We start from the raw sequence: 12,407 nt of genomic DNA, 5'->3' as shown, positions 1-12,407 counted from the left end.
CCACACCGTTTCAATCACACAAAACCAAGATCACTTCTCCAACAATGTCCTCTAGAAGAGTAACAAAGGAAAACAAACCTCCTAAATTAACCAACATGAATTCCTTTTTCAAAAAGTATCAAGCCCTAAAGACCCCACATTCTGCGGAAATAAATCCAGAAGAACCAAAAGAACCTGATACTGAACCCACTCAAATGGAGGATGATTTAACTCCAGCAACAAAAGGTGACATGAGGGCTCTGGTCTCTAAGAAGGACATTTGGACAAATTTTGAGAAGCTGTGGAACAAGATAGATAATATGCACACTTCTGTTACTAATAGCCTCTCTGAAATCAAAACTGAAATTGCCGACTTGGGGGGTAGGATTGACTCCCTGGAAGAACATACAGATTCTATCGTAGAAGATCTCAATGAAGTTTCCCAGTCAGTAGTCTCTCAACACCAACTACTTAATAAGATGCAGGAAAAACTGGAGGACCTGGAAAATAGGAGTAGAAGAAACAATATTAGATTGAAAGGAGTACCTGAATCTATCTCCAATAAAGATCTCCTCTCATATGAAGCCCAGCTTTTTCACCAAATAACAGGAGAATCTAAAAATTACAGCTTAGGGATTGAAAGAGCTCACAGGACCCTTAGACCAAAACCCAAAGAAGGGCTACCTCCTAGAGACGTTATAATTAAAATGGTCTTGTTTCAGGATAAGGAGAAGATCTTGCAGGCTTCGCAGAAAAACCAGACATTTAAATTCCAGGGAAACATAGTGCAGTTTTTCCAAGACCTCAGCCTACGAACCCTGCAATGCAGGAATGATCTGAGACCCCTAACCTTAATTCTACGTAAACGCCAGATTCCATATAGATGGGGTTTTCCATTTGCTCTCTATATCACTAAGGACTCCAAAATAATTACCATTAGGGAACCAGAGGATATTGCTGAGGTCTGCAGCGTCCTGGGTTTGGAGACCCCAACACTCCCATCACCAATTCCTGCAACATCCCCAACGTTGCCATCAAAGTAGATGCCACATTCCTCAACACCCAGATGGTCTAAAGTTAACCGCAAGAAGCAGAAGAACTGAAAGCCAAGCTGGAGGGAAGTTCTGCTGTTGTCTTCCATGCATCTGATAGCTGGAGAATTACCGTCCGGTAATTGTGACTTTAGTGGCCAGGGTCACCTACTCTGAGTATCCTTTTATGGTATTGTGATCCATTTAACTGCTAACTTTAAATGTAACCAGAAGATTTTATTAGCCTGTATCTCTTAATTTTGAGATTTCTACTTATAGTGCCATAGATAGAAGATAAGGTAGGGCCTCGGACGTGCTGGGTGTTATCCATAGTTTGCATGTTCGAGTGCTGCGCTAGTGCTAAGTACTTTTACAAAATTTTAATTGATTAACCTAACAAATAGGTTCTTAGTTTGTTTCAACTGTTTTGCTTACAATTTGTATTACTATGTTTGTTTTATTGTTCATTGTTATTGTTCATTGATGTCAGGACTCTGGGAGACTCGCCATTGAAACTCAGGGATTTTGTTATTTACATGCCTTCTTGCTACATTAATGACGACTCACATAACCTACAATTAGCAACACCAGATAACACCAGATAACCCTATTTTCACAGAAACATGATGCACACATTAAATATTGTCTCACATAATGTTAGGGGATTGAATACTGATATCAAACGGCATACTGCCATGACACAATACTCTCGGAGCAAATATTTTGTTGCTTCAGGAAACGCATTTCATTAGGCCCCAAAGCTCCCATTATTGGGCACACCGTTTCACTAAACACTACCATGCCACAGCAGATACTAAAAAGAGAGGAGTTTCCATCCTCCTTCACTCCTCGATTAACTTCACCCATGAATCCACTGTTGCGGATACAGAGGGTAGATACCTTATAGTGAAAGGACAACTTAACAACACGGATGTGGTTCTGTGCAACATTTATGCACCTAACGAGAGCCAATACACATTTTTTGAAAATATCGCATGTCTATTAACACAATGGTCCCAGTATAAAATAATCTTAGCAGGGGATTTTAATGTCCCCATATCCACGCTGAAAGTTAAAGCTAACAATTCCCTCTCTAATAAAGAGCATACAGGTAACCGCATGATCAAGTATATTCAGTACTCTCTTTCCTCACACACTCTAATTGACACTTGGGTCCATTTAAATGGAACTACATCTGACACTACTTTTTTACTCAACGGTACATAAAACTTATGCCAGGTACTGTTGCGTCCTCATTTCCTCCACCATACACCCATGTGTTTGGTCAGACCACTCCATAATATCACTTAAACTGCAGGGCGTCTGCGATCATAACAGATCCAGATCCTGGACATATGACTCTACACTCCATAAGAACCCAGTATCTCTTTCCAAAACCCTCCAGCATCTGAATGATTACTGGAAGATAAACATAGACTCTACCTCCAATCCTATATACACATGGGCAGCTCATAAATCAGTAATTTGGGGATTACTTATTCAAGAAAAAGCTCTTCACTACAGACAAATTAAGAATCAACTGACACAATTATACAAAGATATTGAAACACTAGAGAAACAACACAAACTGACCAAACAGGACTCTGTTCTACAGTCCCTACAGATTAAGAAAACATATTTGGCTAAACTCCTAAATATACAGGCAAGTAGAGCAATCACTAGACTTAAAGCCCAATACTTTATATACGCTAATAAGCCAGATAAATATCTGGCATATAAGATCAGGGAACGCCATAAGGTGGCTGCCATTCCACTTATAGAACAGTCAGACAAAACATATACCTCTAACCCGCAGGCCATAGTCTATACTTTTGCGGAATACTATGGGGAATTGTATAATGGATGTAAAGTTAGCCACACTCCTGAAGTAAGAAAAATCACCAAATGTTTTCTAGATGCCACCCCACTAGCAAAAAATCCTTGAGCGCTCCTATAACAAAATTAGAAGTTGTACTAGCAATCAAGAATCTTAAACCAGGGAAAGCGGCAGGCCCAGATGGCTTTCTGGGTGAATATTATAATTTTTTTCGAAACAATGTGGTACCTCATTTAACAAAACTCTGCAACTATATCATGGAGGGATATCCCTCCTGAATTACTGCAAGCCAAAATAGTAGTCATACCCAAATCTGGTAAAGACCCCAAGAAATGTTCTAATTACTGTCCAATTTTCCTCATTAATCAGACTTAAATATATTTACAAAAATTCTGGCCAATAGGCTCAACGCATCCTACCTGGTATGATCCATATGGATCAGGTAGGTTTTATCAAGGACAGAGAAGGCCCAGAAAACATCAGATGCATACTAAATATTATCCAATTCCTGAACGATACTCGGACGCCTTCTCTGCTCTTCGCATTGGACGCGGAGAAGGCGTTTGATAGAGTTGATTGGCAATATATGCAGATGTCTCTATCGCGTATGAATTTTGATGGCCCATTTATTAGTTCCTTGAAGGCAATATACGACTCACCTACTACTCAGGTTTCCTCGGCAGGGTATAAATCGAAACCATTTCCTATTTTAAATGGCACAAGACAAGGGTGCCCTTTGTCCCCCCTGTTGTTCATGCTATGTATTGAGCCACTGGCGGCTAGACTCAGAGCTAACCTAGATTTTTCAGGGGTTAAGATAAAGGACAAAAAGAAGAAATGGAAGGCTGCTGAGCATCAGTAAAACGGTTTGTTTATTTCCAAATATAAAAAATACACATAGAAGTGACCAAAGTGACCAAAGTCACAACAAACAGGGAAGGAGACAGCATCTAATCATAGATCTATGATTAAGCGCAAGTGTGCGTGAAACATGTAAGACTGCTGTGTCTTTCCCTGTTTGTTGTGACTTTGGTCACTTTGGTCACTTCTATGTGTATTTTTTATATTTGGAAATAAACAAACCGTTTTACTGATGCTCAGCAGCCTTCCATTTCTTCTTTTTGTACATTTTTTGCGGTAGTCCGCCGCTACCCTTTGGTTGGCTCCACACCATTTCCCCCTGCTCACATATTGTTTGATCCACTCTGTTTCCTGTGCCTGGCGGACGATCACTGCAGCAGCACCTCTCTCTTCACTAGTTAAGATAAAGGACTCTGAATACAAATTAACCCTTTGTTCAGATGACATCCTACTCACTATCACCAAACCACTCCTATCCCTCCCTATCCTGTATGATGTGTTAAATAAATTCTCCATAATCTCTGGATTCCGCATCAATCTATATAAATGCGAAATGCTCCCCATAGAAATACCTCCTCATACTTAAAAACTATTAGAAGTAAATTTTGATTTACAAAAGTTCAAACACTCCTTAAAATATCTAGAAATATACCTATCATCCCAAATTCAGCATTTATATAAATTAAACTACACTCCGCTCTTTAAATCTATCAGAAACGACCTACTAAAGTGGAAGAAGTGTAATTTCTCCTGGCTAGGTAGAATCTCCGCAGTTAAAATGAACGTATTACCACACCTTTTATATCTCTTCAGGGCTCTCCCGATTAAAATTGTACATCTGGAGCTGGCAGCTATACAGTCCGAAATTCTGGCATTTATTAGGGGGAAACAACAGATAGACTATCGGCTAACATAATGACAACCCATAAATCTTTGGGAGGCTTGGGAATTCCCAATTTATTAGATTACTACAGAACAGCTAGGTTTGCCCAGGACATTTTAATTTGTAGGTCAAGTCAGGAAGCCACCTGGATCAAAATAGAAGTAGAACTTGAGGGATAGGACTCTAACAACGCTAGATTATGGGACAAGAAACCAATGACTGGTCGGTCAACAACAGTTAGTTCTCCTATAACAGAAGTCACTGGCCACATTTGGTTGGAATGTGCTTTGAAAAAAGGATTGTGGCCATCCAAATCCACCCTAACACCTATCAGATATTTACTACTGAAAGCATTCCGTAGGGAGCTAGACAAATGGGAAAATAAGGGCTTATACCGTGTGGCAGACCTTTTAGTACAAAACAAAGTAATGACATTCTCACAACTACAAAATAAATTTACCCTGATTAAGTTACATTGGTATCTATACCTTCAGTTGGTTTCCTCACTGAATTGACATCTCAAGCTAGTTACTGGCGGGCCCAAATCTCTGCTAGAAATCATTTGTACAGAGGGTAAAAGACCAAAACACACTATCAGTAGAATATATGTAGCTATGCAAAAAATAGGAGATATAGCTAAAAATCCACTACTACTTAGTCTGGAAGCAGAATTAGAGCTTACCTTAGATAAAGATAAATGGAATGAAGTATTTACCTCAGCTTACAGAGGCTTATTTAGTGCAGACCTAAAGGAAAATTCCCTAAAAACGATGTTTAGATGGTATCTGACTCCCTTAAGATCTTCACACATGACTCCAAATATATCCAGATTGTGTTATAGGGGGTGCAACGAGATAGGTACATACAGACATATCCGGTGGGAATGTAGTGACATACAAACAATATGGGGATAGCTCTCCTCGATGATTAGCTACCTATTAGATGAACAAGTACAGCTTACTATCACACAAGTGCTACTTCATGAACAGGTTCAAAGGTTCAACAGACCAATTAACACTTTCATTAAAATTTTGTGCACGGTGACGAGAACCTGCATAGCAAAATATTGGAAGTTAGGGGCTCCACCATGGCCCGAAATCAAAAGCAAGATTCAGCACATATGCACAATGTATCAATCAGCAACTTGGTCACTAGGCACCAAAGAAGCCAATGATGAAGTATGGTATTACTGTAGTTTAAGAAGTGCGTCTAGTTACTTCGGATAGATAGGCAGTCTTACAACACTAGATTTATAACATATATGGTTTTAAGACAAGCAATATTGATCCCAACATGTTTTCTTCTTGACAACATTTATATTCAGAAAGAGTCTTTGACATCCTAAGGTTTATTTTTTATTTTTATTTTTTTATATAACTATTTCATTGTTATCCTGGTTACCCCCCCCCTCCCCCTGAGAGGTATACTTATCATTCGACGGAACAGTCATTCTCTCCCGGATGCCTATTGGTACTCTCTGAAACTGTTCTTGCTCTGTCAAAGGAAGGGAACATCAAAGCCAGCGAGGGTCTCTTTATGTATGCTTTTTTTGTGCCCTTCCACTTGCAAATAAAATTTGTGCCTGACTTTCACTGGGACTTCTAAGATGGATCCGGGACTACAGGATTGGATGATACTCTGTATAACTTCATTGGCAATTACTACCATGAGATTTGGTATACCTTTGTATTTTTACCAATTTTCACGGAATGACTGTTGGATTTGTATTTTATGTAATATACTTCAATAAAAAAGATTTAAACATAAATAAATTGAAAAATCAAGAGAGGTCAAGGACACAAAAAGGACTAGAAGGCCAAGAAAACTGGCAACTTCATCAGGATCCAAGTTGAGCCTTCTACAATCTGAAGAAGCTTACTCAGGAATAGTCTTTGTAGAAGGATAGCAGCCATGAAACTACTTTTTCAGAAGGGAAACAGGGTGGAAAGGCTAAGATATGCTAAAGCTCACAAAGATTGGAATGAAGATCAGTGGAAAAGAGTATTATGGAGTGACGAATCCAAGTTTAACATTTTTGGGTCCAATCATCGACAATATGTGAGAAGAAGAGTTGGAGAGAAATGGAAGAATGAGTTCTTGCAGCCTTCAGTGAAACATGGTGGAGGGTCTGTCCTGGTTTGGGGCTGCATTCCAATCTTTGTGAGCTTTAGCATATCTTAGCCTTTCCACCCTGTTTCCCTTCTGAAAAGTAGTTTCCGAATTGATGGGATCATGAATGTTGAAAAGTACAGACAGGTTTTAATTCATCATGTCATTAATTCTGGAAAGCGCCTGATTGGGAATGGTTTTATTTTTCAGCATGCTAATGATTCCAAGCACACTGCTAATGCAGTGAAATCATATTTGGAGAGAAAAACAGCTGATAAAACACTGACAGTCATGGACAGGCCTACACAGAGTCTAGACCTGAATATTATAGAGGCAGTGTGGGATCATCTGAACAGAGAAAGAAAGAAAAGACAACCTAAATCTAAAGAAGAACTCTGGGAAGTGCTGAATGAAACCTGGTATAATACACCAGAAGATTACTTCAGAAAACTTCAGGCCTGTCTCCCCAAAAAGATCCAGATGTGCTTAGTGCCAATTCCAAGGGAGGTCACACTAAATACTGACTTTTGCCTGAAGAAGCCATTTTGTTCTGAAAATTTAGTTTTTTTAAATTTTGTGTACATATTTCCTGTTTGTATCTTAATAAAGAGACCGAAAAATAAATATGGATATTCATTGAAACTTTGCTAAAACAACAAATCTAATGGTGGCCTAAGACTTTTGCACAGTACTGTATAGCTTTCATTTTTTAAACAATTAAAAAACCTAAACAAATATATAGACATATATTCTCAGGCTAACTTTTGCTTTGAATACATTTTTTACTGTTTAATGTCCCTTTAAAAAGACATGAATCTAAAAATTGTTCTGACATGCATGAGAAAAAGCTCAATTAAACATATTAAAGAGTTTAAATTTCAGCTGTTTATATGAATTAAAAGTAGCAAGAAATTCATGCTTGAATAAAACGTGTTCTTAGCAACAGAATGCATGCTGGGTGATGAGTATAAAAAATAGCTTTATTCAAGACAGGAACATCATTTTTGAAAAATCCTTGTCTATAAAAGAAAAACAAAGACAAAATATTTTTTCTAGAAGGTTCATGAGAGTTAGTCATTTAGATTATTTAAAACAAGACAAGCAATAATGTAATGGCGGTTGGGAGAAAATGCAGGAATTGAATGTAGGCAATAACAATGTTATGGTCGGTCAGGTAAGCTGTCAGATGTAAAACACCAACATAGGCCTAAAGCCAAATTGGCAAGTCCTATTAAAATCTGCTTGAAATCAAGCAGTGTTGGGTGATCTACATGGCTTATTGGCTGATGCATGAAATGTTGTAGGGAAAAAAGGCTTGTTTTCTATATTTTAATGCATTGGGTAGCCATTTTATTATGTCGAAATGTCATTAAAAAAACAATCTATACTACAGGCACTGTTGAGTTCTAGCTGCAAAGCTTCACCATCTACTTGCTGGCAAGCAGCCTTGTAAGCAATGAAGGAAATAGAGCCAGGCAGAAGTACTTGTATATGCATAATGCATCATTTTATTTTTAGCACAGTAATGTTTTCTTTTTACGTCTCAAAGCACACACCTTTAAAGGGATAGGGAACCCAACATTTTTCTTTTGTGATTCAGTATTGCTGTGATGCCTCGATATTGAGGCATCACTGCAATACCTTTTTTTGCACAACGATGCAGAGAGAGCCACTCAGTGGCCCTCTCTGCATCGGCCAGCGATGGTGCCGATCGTTGGTGGGTGGGAGCCATTGCGGCCCATCGCTGGCAAACTTCCAGCCAGCAGTGTGAAATCACTCGCTGGTGCGTGCAGGAGCGCTCGCGTGTGTGTGCGCTCGCCCGTAGTCTGCACATATGTGCACATAGGAAGTGGAGGGAGAGGGTCTTGGGAGAGGGTGGTGGGAGAGGGCAATAATGTTAGGAAAGGGATCTGGGAGGGGGTAGTGTATTGGGGGGCCAGCTACACTACAGAAAAATATAAATATATATAAAAAATGGAACATTTTATTGAAAAGTGGATACTGGCAGACAGCTGCCAGTACCCAAAATGGCAGCAAATAGTAAAAGGGGGAGGGTTAGAGAGCTGCTTCGGGGGGCTCAGAGAGGTTCGGTGGTAAGGAGGGATCCTACACTGCAGAAAATATATTATTTTAAAAAAAGTTTTTAAAAAACCAAACAAAACCTTTTTATTTTTATACTGGCAGACTTTCTGCCAGCACTAAAGATAGCGGTGACAATAGTGAGGTGGGGGAGGGAAGAAAGAGCTGTTTGAGGGGTGTCAGGGAAGGATCAAGGAGTGGGATGTGTAAGGTGGGAGGCTGATCTCTACACTAAAGCTAAAATTAACCCTTCAAGCTCCCTAAAAGCTACCTAATTAACCCCTTCACTGCTGGGCATAATTCAAGTGTGGTGCGCAGCAGCATTTAGCGGCCTTCTAATTACCAAAAAGTAATGCCAAAGCCATGAATGTCTGCTATTTCTGAACAAAGGGGTTCCCAGAGAAGCATTTACAACCATTTGCGCCATAATTGCACAAATTGTTTGTAAATCATTTCAGTGAGAAACCTAAAGTTTGTGAAAAAGTTAGTAAAAAAAGTTAACTTTTTTTTTATTTGAACGTATTTGGCAGTGAAATGGTGGCATGAAATATACCAAAATGGGCCTAGAGCAATACTTTGGGTTGTCTACTAAAATAAATATATACATGTAAAGGGTTATTCAGAGATTCCTGACAGATATCAGTGTTCCAATGTAACTATCGCTAATTTTGAAGAAAATTTTTTTTTGGGGAAATTGCAAAGTGCTACTTGTATTTATTGCCCTATAACTTGCAAAAATAGCAAAGAACATGTAAACATTGGGTATTTCTAAACTCAGAACAAAATTTAGAAACTATCTGGCATGGGTGTTTTTTGGTGGTTGTAGAGGTATAACAGATTTTGGGGGTCAAAGTTAGAAAAAGTGTTTTTTGTTTTAATCTTTTCATCATATTTTATAATTTTTTTTATAGTAAATTATAAGATATCATGAAAATAATGGTATCTTTAGAAATTCAATTTAATGGCGAGAAAAACGATATATAATATGTGTGGGTACAGTAAATGAGTAAGAGGAAAATTACAGTTAAACACAAACACCGCAGAAATGTAAAAATAGCCTTGGTCCCAAACAGTCAACAAATAGAAAAGTGGTCTGGTTACGAAGGCGTTAAAGGGATACTAAACCCATTTTTCTTCGTTCTATTGCTATCTTTATTTGAAAATCAAGAATTTAAGAATAGGAGCCGGCCGATTTTTAGTTCAGCACCTGGAATGCGCTTGCTGATTGGTGGCAAAATGTAGCCAATCAACAAGCACTATTCAAGGTTTCTGAATCAAAAATTGGCAAGCTCCTTAGCTTAGATTCCTGCTTTTTCAAATAAAGATAGCAGGAGAACAGAAAAAAATGATAATAGGAGTAAATTAGAAAGGTGCTTAAAATTGCATGCTCTATCAGGAATCACGAAAGAAAAAAGTTGGGTTTAGTATCCCTTTAAATATAACGTGGATTAAAGCAAACCAGATTGAAAACAAACGGCATGTATTTTTTTAATAAAACCCATGTAGAGCTTGGAGTACAGACAGGCAAGATATGACAAAATATAGACAAATGGATTAAACAGGACAACAATTTGTTTTGAGAAAATAAAAAAACTATCACTCTCAATACAAAGGTTAGATAGCAATATGAGAAAGTACTACTTTGCTTCATGGGACATTAAGCACTTAATACATTTTAAAAGCATAGTTTTAAAATTATTCTGTGCGTACCTCTAGTCATGGGTGCCGCCAAGCTGAACTTTAGCTTTCACTTCGTGTTGATGTGTTTGCACATGTGCAGCAACTCTCCAATAGATGCCTTCAGTGTAACCTAAGTCGAAAATAACATCCCCTATAATTAGAGGGAGGTGCGTGAGATGTATCTGTTACTTAATGTTCCTTTAATGGTTGCTACTTATAGGGCATAACCTCCTTATGGAATAAAAGGAAATCTTACAAGATGTGCATGAGATGTAAAACAGTATTATATCTAAAAGTCAGTTACATGTCCATTCACAAAACTACATCCTTCCAAATAAAGAATTTGGTGGGAGTGGATAAAGATAGTCAGGCAATGCCAGGCCAAAGTATAAAAATAAAAAAAATATATATGGCATAAAAAAAACTTGTCCAATCTGGGCTGACTTTAAAATGACCCAGCTTTAACTGACCTGTCAGTAGATTTGCATTCCCTTTATTCTAAACCAGCTATTATATTTGCAGCTTTTGCCGGTTACATAATTAACTTTTTGGGCTTCTAGGTAGCATGAGTCAATCATAAGTTGTTTACACAAAAGCAAAGCAAACGGTATTATGTCCTTTTACTATAATAACATTTTAAATGTAATATTATTGTGCTTTAAATAGATCATCCTGCCCTACAGAATGATAAAAATTATAGCATGTTTTACTTGTATTTATTTGCCCCCCTTAAACTGGTGTGATGAAGACTAACACATGTATTTGTTAGCTGTTTTCACACTAGGGATGGGCAAATGTGTTTACTTTTTCGAATTCAAATGTTGGAACAAATGTTATTGTAGAAATTCAATTTACATTGAATGTTGATAAGAACGAATATTCATAAAAATTCTATTATTGAATGTTATTTACAGTTTTCGAATGTGACATTCGAATTCGAATGTGACATTCAAATTCAAATGTGACATTCGAATTCGAATATTACATTTATAAAACAGTATTAGACTAGAAATACTATTTTGAATTTGAATGTGACATTCAAATTCGAATGTAGCATTCAAACTCTACTATTACATTTATACAACACTAGTTGTATAGTTGTATAGCTGTAGACTAGAAATACTATTTCAAATTCGAATCCTATATTTGAATTCAAATGTGACATTCGAATTCGAATATTACATTTATACAACACAGTTGTAGACTAGAAATACTATTTTGAATTTGAATATGACATTTGAATTGAAATGTGACATTCAAATTCAAATATTACGTTTATAAAACACAGTTGTAGACTAGAAATACTATTTTGAATTCTAATGTCACATTCAAATTTGAATATTACATTTCAAAATTTAATGTGTTATAAAATAAATAGCTAAACATTCTATTAGTCCAACGAATATTTTTGAATGTTATTGAAAAATTCGAAAATGAAAATTCGAAAATAGCATGTTAGAATGTTATGTAAACATTCAAAATTCGATTAGAACGAACGAATGTATCAAAATTAGTTTTGAATTTAGAATTTTTAGAAACATTCGCCCATCCCTACTTCACACCTGAGTCTTGCTATAGATATTAGATAAGTTCTTAAAGTGAATGTAAACTTACAACTACTGCCCCTGGGCATTGGATATACTTTTAAAAATAAGCCCGGGTTTAATTCATGAAATGTTTAATATTTATGTATTTTCACGCTCCGACGATAAGTGTAGCTCTCCCACCCGTCATATTGTCTAATTAATTGACAGATGATGATTCTTAAAAGATCTAATCCTTGTTTCCCCCCCCCCCCCCCCCCCCGGGGCATTCAGTCCCTTTGCATAAACGCCACAGCCCTTGGGGAAACAAGGATTAGTTCTTTTAAGAATCATCATCTGTCAATCAATTAGACAATATGGCAGGCGGGAGAGCTGCGCTTATCGTCTGAGCGCTAAAAAGGTAA

The 12,407-nt window shown here is 37.4% G+C and overlaps 1 protein-coding gene across 1 annotated transcript in view; it reads left to right on the top strand.

Annotated features, from left to right (window-relative positions):
- Positions 1-12,407, top strand: part of NTRK2 (neurotrophic receptor tyrosine kinase 2) — a 389,365-nt gene that overhangs the window by 81,996 nt on the left and 294,962 nt on the right. The window lies entirely within an intron of this gene.

Source organism: Bombina bombina, chromosome 2, assembly GCF_027579735.1.
Source record: "Bombina bombina isolate aBomBom1 chromosome 2, aBomBom1.pri, whole genome shotgun sequence".
NCBI lineage: Eukaryota > Metazoa > Chordata > Amphibia > Anura > Bombinatoridae > Bombina > Bombina bombina.
Note: the sequence above shows the minus strand (reverse complement) of the source record. Positions and strands in the feature narration are given on the sequence as shown.